General features: G+C 40.4%; 1 protein-coding gene across 8 annotated transcripts in view; it reads right to left on the bottom strand.

Annotated features, from left to right (window-relative positions):
* ZNF217 (zinc finger protein 217) overlaps positions 1–11909 on the bottom strand; it is a 28792-nt gene extending 16883 nt beyond the window's left edge. Inside the window, exon 1 of one of the 8 annotated variants that reach the window (XM_030503168.1) lies at positions 11719–11909. The gene's annotated coding sequence lies outside the window, so the exon portion shown is untranslated. The other 7 variants (XM_030503166.1, XM_030503163.1, XM_030503165.1 and 4 more) reach the window with 7 other exon arrangements.
* Between the last annotated feature and the right edge of the window lie 6312 nt (positions 11910–18221).

Below are 18221 nucleotides of genomic sequence, written 5' to 3'. Positions count from 1 at the left end.
TTACAACACACACACAATAGAGCAACAAGACTTAAGTCACTGTAGAGAGAAAACAGATGATACAAAGCAGAAATCCACACTCAATCCCCTATCCTCCACAGCGTTCTGGGATGAAGGTAGCAGAGACGTCCTTGTAAGACGGACCACCACACACTGTTCTACTCAAACCTAACCTAGGATGATACGTTTGTAGAAACCACATGCTTAGAGATTTATTAGAATGTAAGGGACAGACATAGATAACACCTAGCGAAGGCCCCAGGCTGGTCACTGATCTATGAAAAATCCACCTCAATCAATCAATAACGTTTTCTCTGGTAAACCATTTGAGAACAGGTCTGTTGCAATCTCATCTCAGCTGTCCAAAAAACTAAACCTGTCCTCACAACAGCACATATAAATACAGAGCATAGAACTTTAACACATGGATCATGAGAGGAGTTTAACAGGAGTTTGGATTCAATTTTATTGGGTATCAATAGGTTTGAAGAAGCCCTTTGGAGACTTCTTCCATGGCTCTTCAAAGCACTTAACATACCACCAACCTGTGTTAGCTGCTGAATGTTTTTCAAGCTTTCACTGGTTTTAATAGGAGGTTCTGAACACTTCTGAAGAACTGGCCACAGCTCATCCTCTAGGGAGCATTGCAAAGCAGAGCAAGATATTCCTGTTTTAAGAATCTGAAATGCCTACTTGCAGCTCAGGCAACTACTGTTCTTAGATATACCATCATATACAGGAGATAGTACCTATAGACTGAAAAAAATCATGCAGGCAGCAGTTCTGAAGAAAACCACAGATACAAAGAGACAGAATCGTATTTAAACTGAGAAGGGAAAGGATAACACTACTGGAATGAGAAGGTGAGCTAGAAAGCTCTAGTCTTATTTTTATATCTGGTGGTTACACACTTCACTCTGATTAGATACATGGCTTTTACATACGTAAGATTTTACACTCTCACTGTTTAGACAAGCTAACACATGCTGAAACTATAAACCAAACATCTACACTAGGATTTTATCCATTATTAACAAAACCTTTCTTCCTAGTGAAGATATTATGCCTTGCATTTGAGGACCAAAAATGCTGATTAATTACATTCCTGTTATTCAAAACCCTGTAGGCAGCAGCTAAACTGACAAGCGTTGCCTTAATTCTGTACTATTGCTTCCCTCAGTAAGTAGACGACCTGCAGTTTTGACAAGCACTGTAACTATTCGTGGCTGAAGGTCTGTATTAGCTCAACAAAAAATAATACAGTACCTGGTGTTTCTTCTGTTGTCTTTCACTCTCAGATGACAAAAGAACAGACACGACACACCAGTATCAGAGATACTGAGTAAAGGAGCAGAACAAAACAGGAAATCCTTCCTTCCAACAGCTGAAAAGTGATAAATTTGCTACAGACTAACTCAAGGCTGAAAATAAAGAATTACTCTCCCTCCTCACAATAAAGTGAGTCAAGAAATCTTGACTTCTGACTCCCCTATTCATTTGTAAATGTCAACATGCATCTCACACCAGAGTCCAGGGCTCACATGTTCCCGTGGTTGCTGCAACTGCCTTGCAGTGAATGAGCAGGGCAGGAGGAACCTCTGTCCTGCTCAGCACACCTGGACACTTCCTGGAGTGGCCTGTCCACAAGTGGTAAACTCGTCTCAACTGCAGGATGCCACCTATTGTACTTTATTCTTCCAACAATCCAGAGTCTGGGCATTATCAAACTTTAGTTCACACCTGAGTCATATTTGGCTATATGGCCTTTAGTCAAATATTTCAATAGGTTTGCAGTGACACCCATTATATTTATAAACACCACAAAATATATATAACTAAAGATTGAACTGGATGGATGAGAACATCTTGCTTTCATTGCACTTGCCACACAATCTAAGAACCACACCAAAAAGCTGCTGCATATAAATGGACTATTAAAGTGGAGAAAATTTTAATTAAGTGCCTGTAGAGAAGTTTAATTTATTTTTATTAAATTACACAACCAAAGACAACATATTACAGACTCAAAGATTTCTTTGGGAAATGACCTATCAGTAGTAATTTGATTGCATTTCTACTTCCTGCATTTCAAAATTTCCATGAATATGTAATAAAACTCTAGACACCTTTCAAAGAATAGCTAAGTCTAACCACTGAATTTCCCATTTTAAACAATGCAGAGCATTGGCAATAGAAGCTGTGCAGCTAGTATCATGAAATACAACTATACCTTGCTAATTCTGTGCTAGCAAAACTATTGTTAAACTGTAAAAAGCAAGCTGGAACAATTACAGAAGCTAACCTAGATGCTGCAACATTTTCTTAAAAACAGAAGTGAGAAAACTAGAAGAGTTACAGCCAAGTAGTGACACTTAGTTACTTCTCTGTATGCTAGAAAATATTCACTCAGACCTCAGAGAGCTGTTAACAGATCCTTAAATTCAAGGCCAGTAGCAAAGCTATCGCTGTTTAACAGATGACCAGAGTTTCTTTCACTATCCTACTAAGATTCCACAAGGTTTCAAGTCCTACATAATCCAGTGCCAGCAAAGAACAAGAAACCCACACTCCAAACACCACCAAAGCACCAGCTGCTACAGATTAACTACCTTCATTTTTACTGTGTCTGTTTGACTTGAGAAACTTTCATGTAACTCTCAATTCCACTTCAGAAAAAAACAAAAACCTTTCAGTTTTCCTCATGTTTCAAGAGGTTTCAGGATATTAAGAGTAATTTTACATGAAACATTCTTTTTCTCTTAGTATGTTTATACCTCAGAACAGGTTGCTGCTCTTTGGCATTGCTAATGAGATAGATTTTATACTGCTGATTGCTTACTGGAAACCACAAGTTATTTAAACACCTTTTCTTAGTTCAATCTAAAAGTTTTGCTTTTTCAGAACAGTTGTTCCAGTCCTATCTAATGAATGTAAGCGAACCAGTTAACATCACTTTTTCCTCATTGAGATCACAAATAAAACTACCTTATATTACCTATTTTGTCTGGGCACATCTATATTTAGGTGTAATAGTGACCATAGACAGAGTATGCATAAATAAATACAACTTCAAATCCTCAAACAAAAAAAAAAAAGGCTGAGCCAAGGCTCAACTTCGCTTATTTAGAGCTTTTTTTTTTTCTTTTTCATACATAGGTACCATTGCATAAAGTTTAGCCAGTTGCACCACACCTAGGACATACACAGGATATTAAGCAGAAATGCCACCCCTAAGTAGTTGCTAACAATACTTAATAGCTCCAAACTTTCAAAAGAGTACCTATAGTGTCCTAGGCTGTGTGGAACCCATCAGTGACAATGGCTCCACTGTATGAGCACTGCTGGTGTGCTGGAGTCTTTGTAGACTCCTATGTTTAGTCAGAAAGTGAAGCAAAGTGTTATTGTGAGGTTCTAATTTGCCAATTACTCCGAAACATTAGTCAGATTTCCAAACATCCACAGCATGGAATTCAAGTTTGTCTCCACAGGTACTAGGGGTTTTATGGCAACCACATAACTTCCTTTCTCCATTTAAGAAGAAACACATACATGCCCCACACCTCATGCAATAAAGTGTTTTTCTTTTTTAGGTAGAAATGTCTTTTCTACCTCAATTTGAGCGAAGGAGAGTCCCTAAAGCTAGGGAAGATGACACACTGTTTGCTGCACAGACTGTGGCCTTATTTCTGAAGGAATACAGCTATCCATCTGCCTATGACTTAAGTTAAAACACTGGAAAGCTATAAAAGTCAGCACAGATAAAACATTATGTTGCAGAATAGCAGAAGAGTCAGCTTTTCTTCATAACACTACACGAAGCCAATAACTTACTCTTCATTACGGTGTGTTCCATTGCTTTCTAGGGAAGGGAAGAGGTACCTCGTTTTATCTTTTAACACTATACCATTTTAACACAATTACCCAGTGTATTTCTTTGTTAATAGAGGCGCAAGTGAGTACACCTAACATTGTTTCTCATCCACACAAGTTTTTATACCAAGTGTTCTGCTTTTAAATAAAGAGTTTAACAGTTCAGTCTGATAAAGAATTAACATGACTACTTTTAAAGGAAATGGAGATTTAGGGGGAGGAAGGAGAGGAAGAGAGTTGTTTGTTTCAGTCGCAGGAAAGATCAAAACGAAGATGTTCAGGTTGAAAAGAGAACAAAAAGATGACCCTAAATTGGAATTTCCACTCCCTCAATCTACAAACTTAAGTCCCCTTGTTAGTCTTTATCCTTCGGGCTTGAAGTTTTCAAAGTTATCCTAAACTTAAACTCGAGAGAGGTTTTCATGGCTTATCTTTTTATCCTCTGTAAGAGAGAAGCTACTGTTTTCCTCAGTTACAGTCCCTTCTAACAACACTAGAGAGCTTTCCAGTGCAACGATACTAAGACAATTCATAAAAACAGAACTGAAGCAGCAGAGATATATACTGCAGAATGCAAGACTGCTATTATCCAGGCATTTCTCCACAAACACTTTAGATTTTCTTCAAAGCTCTTTTGTAGTCAGATAAAGCAGACATACATGCAAGTCATTTTCCTCCTGAAGTCTAGCAAACAGGATTTTAATCACCAGTGGAAAATAACTAGTAGTTAATAATGAACAATATTAGGAAAACTCCCTCCCCCCATTTCAGACATCTATACTAATAGAAACAAAGGATATCCTTTCTCTAAAAAACCTTTTCCTGTGGAGTCCCTTTTTCTTTAAGGCTATATGTCTAACAGTGTTTTGGCAGAGGATGGATGAGCTGAATGTGTCTCCTCAGTGAACTGAATGCTGCTTCTATCAAAAGATGTAATTATTCCTTTTTAAAGCAGAGAACATATAAGCCTGCATCATTTTGCACATGTTTTTCCTCCACTGAGCAAAAGCAAATATAAAAGAGGCTAATTCTTGGCATTAAAGGAGGAAGTGCTACAAATAAGTATTGACTTTAAAAGTTCAGAAGGACTGCTCTAACAGCCAGATTTTTTCCCTTTTTTCCTCTGATTAGGAGAGAATTTCTCAGGAACCACAAAGCCAAAGTGTACTTTAGACAACGTGAAGTGGCCAATACCTGTTGTAGAAAGGCTGAAAGACACAAGACCGATCCTATTTTACATAAGTCTGGGACACATTCCACTACTGCTATAAGATGATGCAACTTCATTAAATCAAGAAGTTACATGTACTTAAACTGGCAATGACCCCTTACCTTACAAAACAGTTTATTGTTCTCCCCACAGCAGGTAAAGGCTCTCTTGGTGGAGTGATACATTTTTATTGTTGAGTCAGTCTCTCACTTTACGTAGTCTGCCTTATATGTTTAGCCTTGGATTTCATTTGAAAGAAGAAGATATTTTCAGAGACATTAAAAGGAAAATTGACCTTTTTTTACTTCTTGGCAGAAGGATGTTAGGTCTCTCCAGCAGCCACAACTACAAAGAAGTGGTAAATTCCGAGTTTACCAAATTAGACTTAATTCCTTATTACTCAAGACCCAGGAGTTCCTCCATAGGAATTATAGGCAAGTTGCATCCCTTTGGGCAGCATGGGTGAAATAACAGGAAAAGAGGTTCTTTTACTGATCCTGATTTTGAGAGAAGTAGTCACTTCCAAAGAGTTCATTTTGTTAAGGTCATTAATCTTCCCTAGTGCTCTCACCTGATTTCAACTCTGAATCTAACATTTAACCAACACAGCTCAAACTCCTGTGAAGAAAAAGCAGCAACTTCCCATCTCTCCCCTCTGCAGACCACTTTGAAGTTGTCACTTTGAAACACATCCACAATTCTGTATTTGCAAAAATCAGTCTTGAAAGATAGAAAAAGGTACAGTCCAGGAGAAAGACATTTACTTCTACTTAAGTCATCCCCTGGACTAGCATCTGAAGATACTAAAATAGAAAAGCGCTAGAAATAGACACTTCAAATAGCTGCCTCCTTTCCTCCATGCAGGTGGGAGATCTTCCAGAGACCCATGTAAACTGATGGAGACTAAACTTTTTCAATTGCCTAGTATTACATTACCTCAAACTAGTGGACTGAAGGGACATATGCAATGGTATAGTCCAACATACCAGGCTTCGCAGTGCCAAATATCATAGAAAGGACAATTTGCATCCACAAGAAACTGACCTTTCATCAAACAGGCAGTTTCATATACAAATTTTAATAGTGTAATAAAAAAAAGGTTAGAAATAAAGAGTAAAGATAAACAGAAACTGCAGCTTCTCTGGACCACCTTTACACCCGTTTTCCTTAACATTTAAGCTTCGCAGCCTTTGTAGTACATATAATTTGCTTCTTCCTACCTGTGTACCAAAAGAAAGAGAGGCTGACAACCCCAAGGATTTCATCCAACCAGTTCTCAACTATCATGATAAAGTGTAAGTACAATACAAGGGCCTTTAATTTCCTTGTGTAGTTTATGTCAGAGGTAAACTGCACTTGCTTTATTACACTGAAAAATGCAAGTGTACCCATTGCGCATAAACAAACTCAGACTTTGATACTTTTAGTTACATAAAATCTTTAGCACATAGAAAATCACTATCCAGTCAATTATTCACTTATACTTGGATGGGTTTCTGCTCAAATCTTTAAGTCATGCTGATCTACATAGATTTTCCTGCAGCTTCTAACCACATTTCCTCTTGTGCTTTCTTTTGAAATTCTCAAGGCAGTCTGATAAGCAATTCCATCTTCTGCCATGAACTCAAAGACTGTATTTTGAAATATGTCTGTCACCTGTATTTTTGATTTGTAACTCTTTTTCCCCAGAATTTAGATTGATTTACTTTGCAATTGAAAGCCTGTTCTTATCATAGCATTTCGCTCACAGCCCCCCCTTTAGAAGAATTAAGAAGGAAGAATCAAAAGAGCTAGATTTATGATAAGCTATAAACTATGCTCTGACCAAAGTCATATGATTATAACAGTAGAAGTTTTAATTATTTTTTTTTTCTCCTCAATGACATACACCCAGGATTGGCACAAACAAGTTTTCATCAGCAACAAAACAAGATTTAGGAATTTCACTGAAGTAAGCTGATTTCTAAAAGCAAATCTTTTAGAGAGAATCTTTTTATTTGGAGGTGCACAAAAAAGTAGGTAAGTTTAGGCTGGAAAAGTGCATTTGGTTTTTTTATGCTAAAATATAAGGGGCATTGAGAATCTTACATAGCTTGGTCATATCCTTTTCCTTACTTTTGTATTCAGTTGCAAATCTCCTGTGGTATGAGTCACATCTCTCTAAAAGCATGCATACAGTAGTCAGCAGAATCCCCTGACCGTACTAATGCACCAGAAAGAAAAACTTTTTTGTTCCTAAAGTCACCTTGAAAAAGGGGTTCAAAAGTCATGAGAAGAGACTCAAAGTCCATTAAAAGTAAATGGTAGTTTGAAATTAATGTAGTTATGAGATGTGGAAAGAGTATCTGATTGGAACGCTGATGTTCTAAATCAAGAGTCTCAAAAACAAGAGGGCTGAGCTGGCAAATGGCAGCCCTGCTGTAACTGAAATGTACTGTCTTGCTATATTTAAAGACAATACCTCAACAGTTAAGTATTAAAACATTTTAAGTGAGATAAATAAGTGTAAGACACAGGCAAATATCCTTGGTTATTTAATCATCCTGAAAGCAGTGTGGAAGTGTGAGGGTGAGTTCAAAGGTCAAACTCTTCTTTCAGCTTCTTGCAAAGAAAAGAAAGCTTAGCCCATTCCACCTTAGGGAAGGGGGGGACTGTTCTTTCCATATGCCAGCGGTAGTCACAGCATTTCATAACACAGGAAAGAGGGAGTGTATTTACATATACAGTGCATCGAATCTTTTACTGGGACAATGAATTCCAAACCAAGATTCTGGTTAGAAAGAGTTGGGACAACAAAAAGTCCCAAAGAACAAAGGGAAGTTAAAATGTGCTTAACATTTCCCCTGAATTTCTTAATTACAAACTCTTAGATTTTTGTAACTTTAAGTTTCTTGTAATCAGCGTTTTGAAAGTCTAAGTGAAACCCACAGTTCCCTTTTAAAATTATTTCCCTCTGATCACAGTAATAACTTAGCACTTTGTTCATATAAAATATGATATTAAACAATAAAGTTCTACATGAAAATACTGTAGTAAGGGGAAGACAGATTCTGAAGATTAGAAATAAGTGCTCAAAAAGGAATTTTTTGAGTGTAAACTAATGAAAGGGGAAACCAAAAAGTAACCTTTTGTGTAAGACAGTCTGATAAAAGGTGCTAAAGTTTATTATCTTCCTCTTTCTAGCCCCTACCCTAACTCTTGCTCTCCTCACCCCTTCCAAAACAAAGTAAAACCAAAAACCATTATTCAGTTAAAATTAAGGGGGAAGAGAAAAAAAAAAAAAAAGATTGAAAAATCCTCTCCTCTAATCCAAAGCCTGGAAGCCATTCTCTAAAGACGACTTAATATGAAACTTTGTTTACAAGATACAAATATAGCCTTCTTACCACATTCAAAACCAGAAAACATCCACTTATTTAAAGAAATGTTTTTTCTATTTTGATCAACAAGGACGTAGGTATTCATTTTAAATTTAAATTCGGTCCCAATAGTGCCATATGAATGTTTTAAATTCATATATGACATGCACTGTTTAAAAATGTTTAAACAAAGGAAGTAGGAAAAGCCTCAAAATACACAGCAAAACTTAATGGCTTCAATCTTAAAATATATACTGATTGCAGCATGGCAAAACCATTCTCTTATGCTTACAACCAGTCTTCAGAAAGAATAAGTGCAGTCAGTGTAGTAATTTGTCCCACTGGAAATTCTGTATAAAACATCTACCTAAAATAAACAAGGCTTCGCAGCAAGAATCGTCAGTTGCCATTAAGGACACACCTTAAAGTTCTTACCACACAGTAACTAAACAAGTACAAACTAGTGGTGACTGTTTGCTACTTTTGTCTTAAAAGTTAATGAGATCAATTCACTCCTCAGTATCAGATCTTCAGATAATTTTCTCAAAAATGCAAGAGACAAACAACCCCCAAACACGAATATCCAGGGTTTGAGTGTCTGATGTTTTATCAGAATGCCTAAGGTTCTTGCAAAGACGAATATAAAGATGAACATTTAGACCTGACACCACGTAATACTAAAAGGTAAAATGCTTAACTGCTCAGAATACTAGTGCTCTGGTACTGGAAGGCAGCTGTTGTTCCCCTGCCTTTTCTTTTGTTGTGCTTAATCTCATGTCAAGTCATTCAACCAACTCCAAAGCGATGAAGACATAATTGAAAACCTTAACTAAAAAACTGATCTACTGTTCTTAAATAGCTGCATATACCGTTTAACGATTAAAAAAGGCTAACACATAAAAAAGCAGCAGTAGAATTTAAATCAGCAACTGTGGTGCATGCAGAAGAGTTGCTTGGCTGTAGGCCAAGCCAATCAATAATCACTGTAATAGCCATGTTTCTAAAGTTATTTGTTTTTCATATTCACCAGCCTAAAAACTTAAAGCCAAAACTCATGCTGATTTCAAGAACGAGCTGCGAGATATAAAATCCAAATATTTTGCGCAGAATTACGATACTTCTCATTAAAAAAATATGTTACAGAAAGATTAGTGATCACAAAGCCACATTCCTGCCACAGATCTTAAAATATTGACTCAGTTACAGAACTAGTAAAGGGGAAGAAAAAAAAAAAAACACCTCCTCCACCCTTTCCCTCTTCCCTCCCCCTCTGCCAAAGAATGCAGTTTATCCTACTTATTCGAAACTGTCCTTTTATATTATCCAAGGAAACGCTCAAACCTTAGTGTGGACATCACAAATTAAAGTATTAGTCGTATTCCCAAACCTACAGTTAATAAGAGCTCCTAAGAGCAATAAAACATGGCGTTAAAGCATTTGCAAGCCATTGTCATAGCACTGTGCTCTGATACCTTTGCAGACACAAAACCAGCCCCCACCAACCATGTAAGCACTGGTCAGCAAGTCAATGCCTGCTATTCAACTTGTAGTTAGGCGTTTTATTTCTGTGTCTTCCAGATCATATCACTCCTGCATTTCAGGGCCTAATAAAATGTGAAGAATGATATGCTCCCTCTCTCTCCTTGCATCTGAAACTGCGTTATTTCCCTCTCTTCTTTTTCACACATTCTTACAAAAACTTCCCTTTTCTCATACTTCTATAAGAAAATATTTCACTGCATCTACTTCAGTTCCCATTTCTATTTTCGATTTTCACTAGATCCTTCTGCTACTGCCTCCCCCTCAAACCCACTGGTAGAAACTGATGTAGTTTTAAAGCTCTCAAGGTCATTTCAGAAATGGAAAAAAAAAAAAAATGTTGCCTTAAAAAACCTTTAAACACACAAAACCCCTAAACTAAACCCTTTTCAAATTCAAACGCCTTTCATCAGCAGATCAATAACCCAACATAAAGATTTTTGTTCACCACCACTTCAAAACTATTACACTTCAATTCAAATACTTACTGGGAGTCACACAGCACATTTTATGGGATGGCTCATTAGAGCACACACAGACCTTACTTTGGCTGCAGGTTTTCTGTGTGGGAAACAAACAAACAAACAAAAAACCCACACGCACACCCAGAAACAGAAAGTCCAGTGGGTATCACGGAAAAGGAATGAAATCCAATCTCTAGATATTCTAGAATTTGATTGTCCTCGCTTGGCAACCTCTTTTGTTGCTTAAGAAGTCAGTTGAGACTTAATTATTTATTTTCTAAACTTCCTATTCCCCTTTAAAAAAAAAAAAAAAAGAAAAAAAAAAGAACACGATGCCAAAGAAATTATCAGGAAGGGTTTAGTCTTTAGAAGACAAAGGTAAACGAAACAAAAACTGGCAAAACGGATCAATAAACTTTTCATTAACAAGCCCCCCGCTCCTCCGCCCCATGAGCCACTTACTACAAATCCTTCTTCCAGGAACATCTTTGACTCACAAAGAAATAAGTCTCTTCCCGCTCCACCCCCCCTCACCACCCGGCAGAAAAGTACCCCCAAAACCCAGGCTCGACGTCTGGAGTATTGAAAAGCAAACACCCAGGTATAGGAGGGAAGTTTCAGTCACCTACTTGTGTGGGGGGAGCCCGGGAAGGGGACGCGATCCCGGGGACAGCGGGAAGTTTGGGGCTGGGAGTGCAGGAGGGAGGGAGGGTTTCTCCCTCCGCGCCCGCCACCTCCCACTGCCCGAGGAGGGGGTCTCGTTACCTGCTGCCCGGCCGCGGGGGGACGGTGGTTGGCGCGCCCCGAGCTGGGCCGGCTGCCGCACACCTGGCCCCCCCCCCTCCCCGGCCCTTCCTACCCCCACCCAGGGAGCCGCGTCCCCCCACACACCTGCCCTTCCTCTTCCTCCTGTCCCCCAGGGGCGGTCAGTGCGCCTCGCCAGCCTCCCAGGCGCCGGGACAGCACGGGGATGGGCGGCCCCGCTTGCTCCTGGGGGCGGGGGCTGAGGTGTTGAGTCCCGTCCCCCCCCTCCTTCTTCCTCACAAGGAGGGGGGACTGTATACCCCCAGATCCCCTCAACATGTCCCGGAAGGCAGCTGCGCCCCCCCACCCCGCCGCGGTCAGTCACACAACCAGCCCCTCACGGCAGAGACCGCCCCGAGGGGAAGGGGCTGCGCCTCCCTCAGGTGCCGCCGTGAGGGTGGGGTGGGGGGGGAGCAGGAGGAGGGCAGAGGGGCCGGAGCCCCCTGGAAGTTGACCCCCAGCCCTCCCTCACCTGTGCCCGGGCCGCCTCCCCCGGCCGGCATCCTGAGGTGGGGGCGGAGGGCGGAGGGGAGCGGGGGCGGCCGCCCGCGGTGCCGCCGGAGCCCGGACTCGGCGGCGCTGGCGCTCGGGGCACTGTTTGTAAACCGCTCCCGCGGCAGCTGTTGCTGGGGCAGCCCCCGCCGCTTGGCCCCGCCCCGCCGCGCAGGCCACGCCTCTGTTTGACGCAGGCCACGCCCCGTCCACCGGCGGGGCGGGCGGCCCGTGAGGCGGGGGTGCGGCGGCGGCGAGGCCTGGCCCTCGCGTCAAGGGGCGCGGGCGGTGGTGCCTTAGGTCGGGCCTGCTGGTGGGGATGGCACCACCGCGAGTGGCTGTGCCCTTTGTGCCGCCGCGGGGCGAGGGGGAAGCTCGAGAACCGGCGGCGCGTTGCGCGGCCCCGTAACGGCGGCAGGTCGGGGCCCGGCCGGCCTTTGTGTGTTGTGATGCAGGGGGACGCGGCGGTGGCATCGCCCTGAATGACAAAACGCGGCGGAGGGCGGTTACATAAAGCCTTATATCGCCTGACATAAGTGTACACCTGACAGGGGCCATTACGGGCCTGGGCTGCGCTTTGCAAATGTAAATAAAAGCGATGCACGTCCTAAGTGTTGTCCATCGGGTTCCTATGGCGGGTCGTTGAGGGCTGAGATGGCCATCGCTGCCTTACCTTGAGGAGACCGAGGGCCTGCCGTGCAGTGAGTGGGCCCCGCACAGGGGCTGCTGCCTCGTGGGCAGAGGAAACAACATGGAAACCCGGCCATTTGCTGCAGACATGGCCCGAAAGGCCAAGGATTCATGTATTTTGCATTTCTTTCGACAGTCGTAAGCGCTCAGCTGTTCTGTCTGGCATAGCACTGCTGCTTCTCCAGAGGTATGGACGCCAAAGTGGAATTAAACAGCAGACAAAGACTTATTTTTTTTTTTTTTTCAAGTATTCCACTTGGAACTGAGGAGCTTTTTAGGAGTTAAATGCAGTCTGTGATACTGTTAGCAAAGTGCTTAATCTCTGCTAGACTGTGAGGTTAGCACCTTCTTCAAGTAAATGGGTTAAGAAAGAGGTGAGGTTCCATGTGGTCTCTCTTCTTGTTTTTCCCCCAAAGACACACAGAGACCTGTTAAAGTCAGTTCAGTTTACATCAGTAGATCTAGACTACACCCAGTGGCTTATTTGCTTCAGTATAAAAATCATCCTGAATGGAGGACATTTCTAAAATAATGGCAACTAAAAGTATGTGGGGTTTGTTTTAAAGTTTTCTCAAAATGTTCTCCTGAATGTTACAAAACCTCTGTGTAACCCAAGAGCACAGGTTTTTGCCTTATTCTGCTTCTTCACAGGTTTTCAGGCGTTAGGTCTTGGTCCTCCCACTGCCCTAAATGGTCCAAGAGGTTTAAATTGATACAGAACGGAACTGGCATTGGGCTTCTTGCACGATCAGCAATTTCAGTTGTTTTTATAAGTGTGATTTTTTTTGCAGTATGGTGTGTCCAAGCGAGGTGTTTACACATGCATGCAAAATATTCCACTGCAGTGCAAGAGCTTCACATTTCTTTGTAACTTGCTGCACATTTGTACTTGCTGTAATTTGTACTATGTGACCAAACCTGATCCCACAAACACTCCCAAGTTTAAGCACAGGAGCAGGCCAGTACACTTCAGTGGGACTCGCTATGTAAGTTGAAGTATCGATTATCTACAACTGGCAGCATGGCAAGAAGAACAAAGCAGAACTTCACTGGAAATGGGCGTGGGAGTTACCAGTTCTGCTACACCCAGTGTCGGGCGTCATGTGAATCTCTTAACAATCAGGACTGTTAAAAAACTAGGGGTTTTGTTGGTTTCTTATTTCAGCGATTTGAAAATCCTTATATTGAAGAGTTACAAGCAGGTTCAGTGCCCACAAACTTTTAAAAATATTAAACTTGTGTTTTCACTCTGTGTCTCCTGAAAGACTTTGCAGTCAGGTTTTGCAGTATTTCTTGCTCTCATGACATAGCAAAAGCCATTACTCCCCCTCCCCCTTTAATTTTTTTTCCTTTTTTAAAGATTTTACTTTTTCAGGTGAAATACACTGACCTTCTTGATCACAAGGAGTGTTTCTCTGGAGCCAGGAACCGGGATGACTATAAACATGATTTAACAGAGAACACAGAAGCCATATGTTTTTTATCCAGTGAGATATAGTACCTCTGTGGAAAACATAAGAAAATAAAAAGACTGTTTCAGGAAAAAATGAGAAGCTCAGAATATCTTAAAATTTTTCTTCTTTTTTCCTTTTTTTCCTCAAAGTGCATCATATAATATCACATTACATGAGTGAAATGAAAACATCCAATTTATTTTCACAGATTAGCCACAGTGACCTCTGTGATTTATGCTTATGGCGCTGGAAATGTTTGATACGAGGCAAGGGCCAACTTGTAAAAATAAATCTTTTCTTCTCCCTCTGTTTTGCCTTGTGTTGGGGACATTTGCTGCCTTTCTGGAGAAGCTTCAGCAATCAATGTATTATGTATGAAGTAAAAACTTCTACAACAAATGCACTGACAGACCTGTGTTTACTGTTCTGTACTATATGTTACTACACAGTCTTGCAATATTAAACCGAGCCCCAAACTAGACTTTGGAACCAGGCAGCATGCCCAAAATTGTGATAATCTCCTCCATAACAACAGGAAAAAATAAAATAATATTGCTGAAAGCTGAAAAGTTTCCTTTAAGTCTCCAAACTCCTAATGTACTTAAATTTATTAGTTCTTTTAAATAACATTAAGTACATTTACATTATGTAAAACTTCATGCTAACAGTCTTGCAAACCGGCTCAAGTCCTGCTCTTCTGCATACTGCACGAGAAAACCCTCGCTGTTGGAGAGATTGAAAACAGAGCTGATCAGGCAACAGGAAGCCTTTACCTAAATTTAAAGTCTTTCAAGGCTTACTGTGGATGTTTGTCCCAAAAAAACTGACCTGAGTAGCAAAATACCCAGTCTATACCTGGCAGCAGGAGATCAGCCAAGTTTCATTCTTTTGCACAGGGACTCTCATTTTAGATTCATATTTAGACAGCTATTAAATCTGGCCCGTCGTGTGGTTAAGGCACAAATGGGATTTAGGGGATCTGGGCTCAGTCCCAGCTCTGCCACAGACTTCCTGTGTGATCTTGGGCAAGTCTTCACACAGGGCTCACAAAGTTTGGCAGTTGGGGCTTTTTTTAAGCCCCTGCTCCAGCCGTCAAGTCATTACATGAAATTCTCTGTTCGCTGGCATGAATAGATAAATAAAGTCAATACGCACTGTTCTAGCTTTTCAGGAGATAAGCTTGAAGCCGCGATCAGAGTGTAACCTAATGGCTCAGAGTTAGAGAACAAACTTTAGAAGTACTTTTAAAATTACTTTGGGCATTGGGGCCAAAATATTGTAATACAAAGTTGTAATACAAAAATTCTACAGTCTTCATCAGTGCACAACAATTTCTATTTGTAAAATCAGGGTCATTTTGCTTCTTTGCTTACAGAATTTTTCATAAAGTGTTTGTGCAATGTTCAGATGAGACTGAGACTAGAAAATAAACAGAGCCTCTTATGAGAAAGCTTTATCAGTGTTTTGTGGCTTGGTTTTTTTGAATTTCCCCTTTGCACAAATTACGTCTTTCAGCATTATTTCAGCAACAAGTAAAAGAAAATCCTGTCGTGTCAGATGATTCTCCTGTTTTTGCCTCTGCAGAAGCACAGGCAGTAGTATGTTTACAGGAAACGCCTGCTGCAGAGGCACTCTGGTAGTTAGACACGGTCTCAGATTTGACTAACATGCTCACATGATTAGATTTACTAAATGAAGACACAGATGAGACGGTGATGAGAAAGCTGCCAGCAATCAGGTTCTTGCAACATCAGATAATCCATGAAGCGACTTTGTGCAGTAACCATGCAGAAGGCTCCCCGCGCCCTCCCCCCCAAGAATGTGCCTGCCTGTTGCATTAGTAACTATCTCCTCAACCCATATTCAGTTACCAAGCTCCCTCTCATCAACAGCAGCTCTTTTTTTCCTCTCCCCCCCCACTTGCATTCTAGACCAAAGTGCTGCATTCTTTAAAAATGCATTCGTAGGTATTTTTATGCTCAGCTAAAATTTGAGGACTTAGTTACTTTCTAAGCAGCACATTTAACGTAGAACAGTTTATTTTTATAATGAGAAAGAAATTGCAGGGTTTTTCTTACGCTGTTTTATACATCCTGTCTGTATAAACTCATAGATTTCAAGTCCTGCAAGGCACGTTGACAGTAGAGCTATTAAAGATTTTCTATCTGACCTTGATTTTGTTTTTGCTGCGTATGAACTTTAACAGACTTGAAGCATGACATGTCTTTTCGTTTTACTTAGCAGAGTACACGTAGGGTAGGAAAAGACATGTAAACAGAAGCTTGTTCAATAGCATGTAGATTTGTCAAAGAAAATATATCACTTTCCTGAAGCTCATTTTGCTCAAGCTGCAGTTTTGTTCCTGTACTTTGTTCTGCAAATGGATCCTTTTCGAAATGACTCCATACAATGATGTGTATGTTCTCTTTTCTTGTAACTCATGGGGTGAAAGATCTCTGTGATCTTACTGTTATTTATTCAAGCACACATTAGTTGTTTGATAAGGTGTATCACAATAGCAGTAACCTCAGCAGTGTTGCTACTGAAGTGATAGAGAATAAAGATTTGTGTGGAGAAGTAGTATCTTTTGTTAGATGTAGTTGGAAGAGAGAGGAGTTTTCAGTGACTCAAACCCTTCTTCAGGACTGAAAACAGAAACAATCTTCAAGCATGCCTGCGTTTGTGCTGTGCAGTGAACGGAGGCAAATACATCAGTGAAATACAAATGATGTAAAAAAGGCTGCTTGAGAAGATAAACAAACTGAAGATAATGAAGTCATACTCTCTGCCCAGAATGGGTCAGTTATCTGCTCCAGAGGCCCTCAACTTTTCTTGTAACTTTCCAAATTGTCCTTCCCCGTATCACACAGCCTTTCCTTTAAATATCGAGTCAGATCTAGAGTGACTTAATCGTCTCCGTTCCTTGATTAGTTTGAGCTTCCAGTCTTCTTGCTCTTAGTTTAGAAACTACTTCTTTCCATTGCTTGCATATGGCAAAATAAAAGCATATTCATCCATGCTAATTAGCACCTGACACCATTCTTCAATTAAAAAAAGAAGTCTGATATTAAAAGCCCAACCCCAAACTGACTACTCACACATACAGAGGTAGGTGTACACTGAACTGGTTCTAAAATTGAAGCCTAAATATATTGGTTTGATATGATGATATGCTTAAATTCTGTATTTGTTAATACAACTTTCTTCACAGCATTAATGAGTTCTTGTTACAAAATAAGTTGATCTACACCAAAAAGTCAAGATCTTGCAGAGCTCACAAGTCTGGAAGAGTTTTACAGCCACATTTAATGTGGTTTTCAGGTCCAGTTGTAATACATTCTTGTAAAAAGCCAGCAAGCCTCATATGCAGTGTGCTGTAGGTGTAATTCAAATGTCACCTTTCACCCCACTTCTCCTTTTAGGGGTCATTTTCCATTTTGCCTTGCATTAAAGAAGTTTGCCTCCTCTTTGTTTTGATCTTAAACAAATTGAAACAAAATTTCAGGCATACCAATAATATTTGCAACAGGGTGTATCATCAAAATAATAGAAGTATCTTCTTAAGAGTTTCACAAGATGTTGCCAGACTGAAGAAGGCATCTTTAGATTAATTCCTTTATTTTCCGTGGCATATTCCAGGGGTATTCAAAGACCAAAACTGCCTTAAAGGGTGGCAGTTACTGCTGCTTGTAATTGTGATGTGGAGGCAGATCCCTAAGAACTGGCCCATCAGCAAGGAAACAAAATTATCTGCCTTAAGATAGCAGGGAGACTGAAGACATCTCTGCATGTTAATTCAAAATTAAGGAAGTATTACTTTTGTAAAGGTTTTTACGTAAGATTACCCCAGATTCTGCCAGGAGTAATCCCTGGGAACAACGTGGTGAGTTTAGTTAGTTTTTTGAGACATACTTTTGCAAAAGTATTTACCTTCGAGCATGTTCTCACACTCAGCTATAATGCTCCTCCTGCCTGAATTACAAAGCAGAGAGAAAGGGATACAAAAAGTCATTTTGTGATTCTTTCCGAAACTTTCACAGTGTTAAAAATAATAATTTTCATAAACTGTAAGTGCTGGTACATTAATAATGGATGATGGGATTCTTGCACACATGTTTATTAATTTATAAACACCGCACAGCCTCAGAATGAAAGATGCTCTATAAATAGAAAGCTAATATCGATCAATCCTGACGTGGTATTACCATTCTTGGAGGGTTGCAACGTTGGGTTTTTTTTGCTTCTTCCCAGTCTGATAACAGAATTCCCTGAGCTTGGCTCTTTGTTATCATTATTTGTTTCTTCCTATTGTACCTTCATCAACACTTCCGCCTTGTAC

Source organism: Strigops habroptila, chromosome 13 (genome assembly GCF_004027225.2).
Source record: "Strigops habroptila isolate Jane chromosome 13, bStrHab1.2.pri, whole genome shotgun sequence".
NCBI lineage: Eukaryota > Metazoa > Chordata > Aves > Psittaciformes > Psittacidae > Strigops > Strigops habroptila.
The sequence above is the reverse complement of the archived record's forward strand: the minus strand, read 5'-3'. Positions and strand labels throughout refer to the sequence as shown.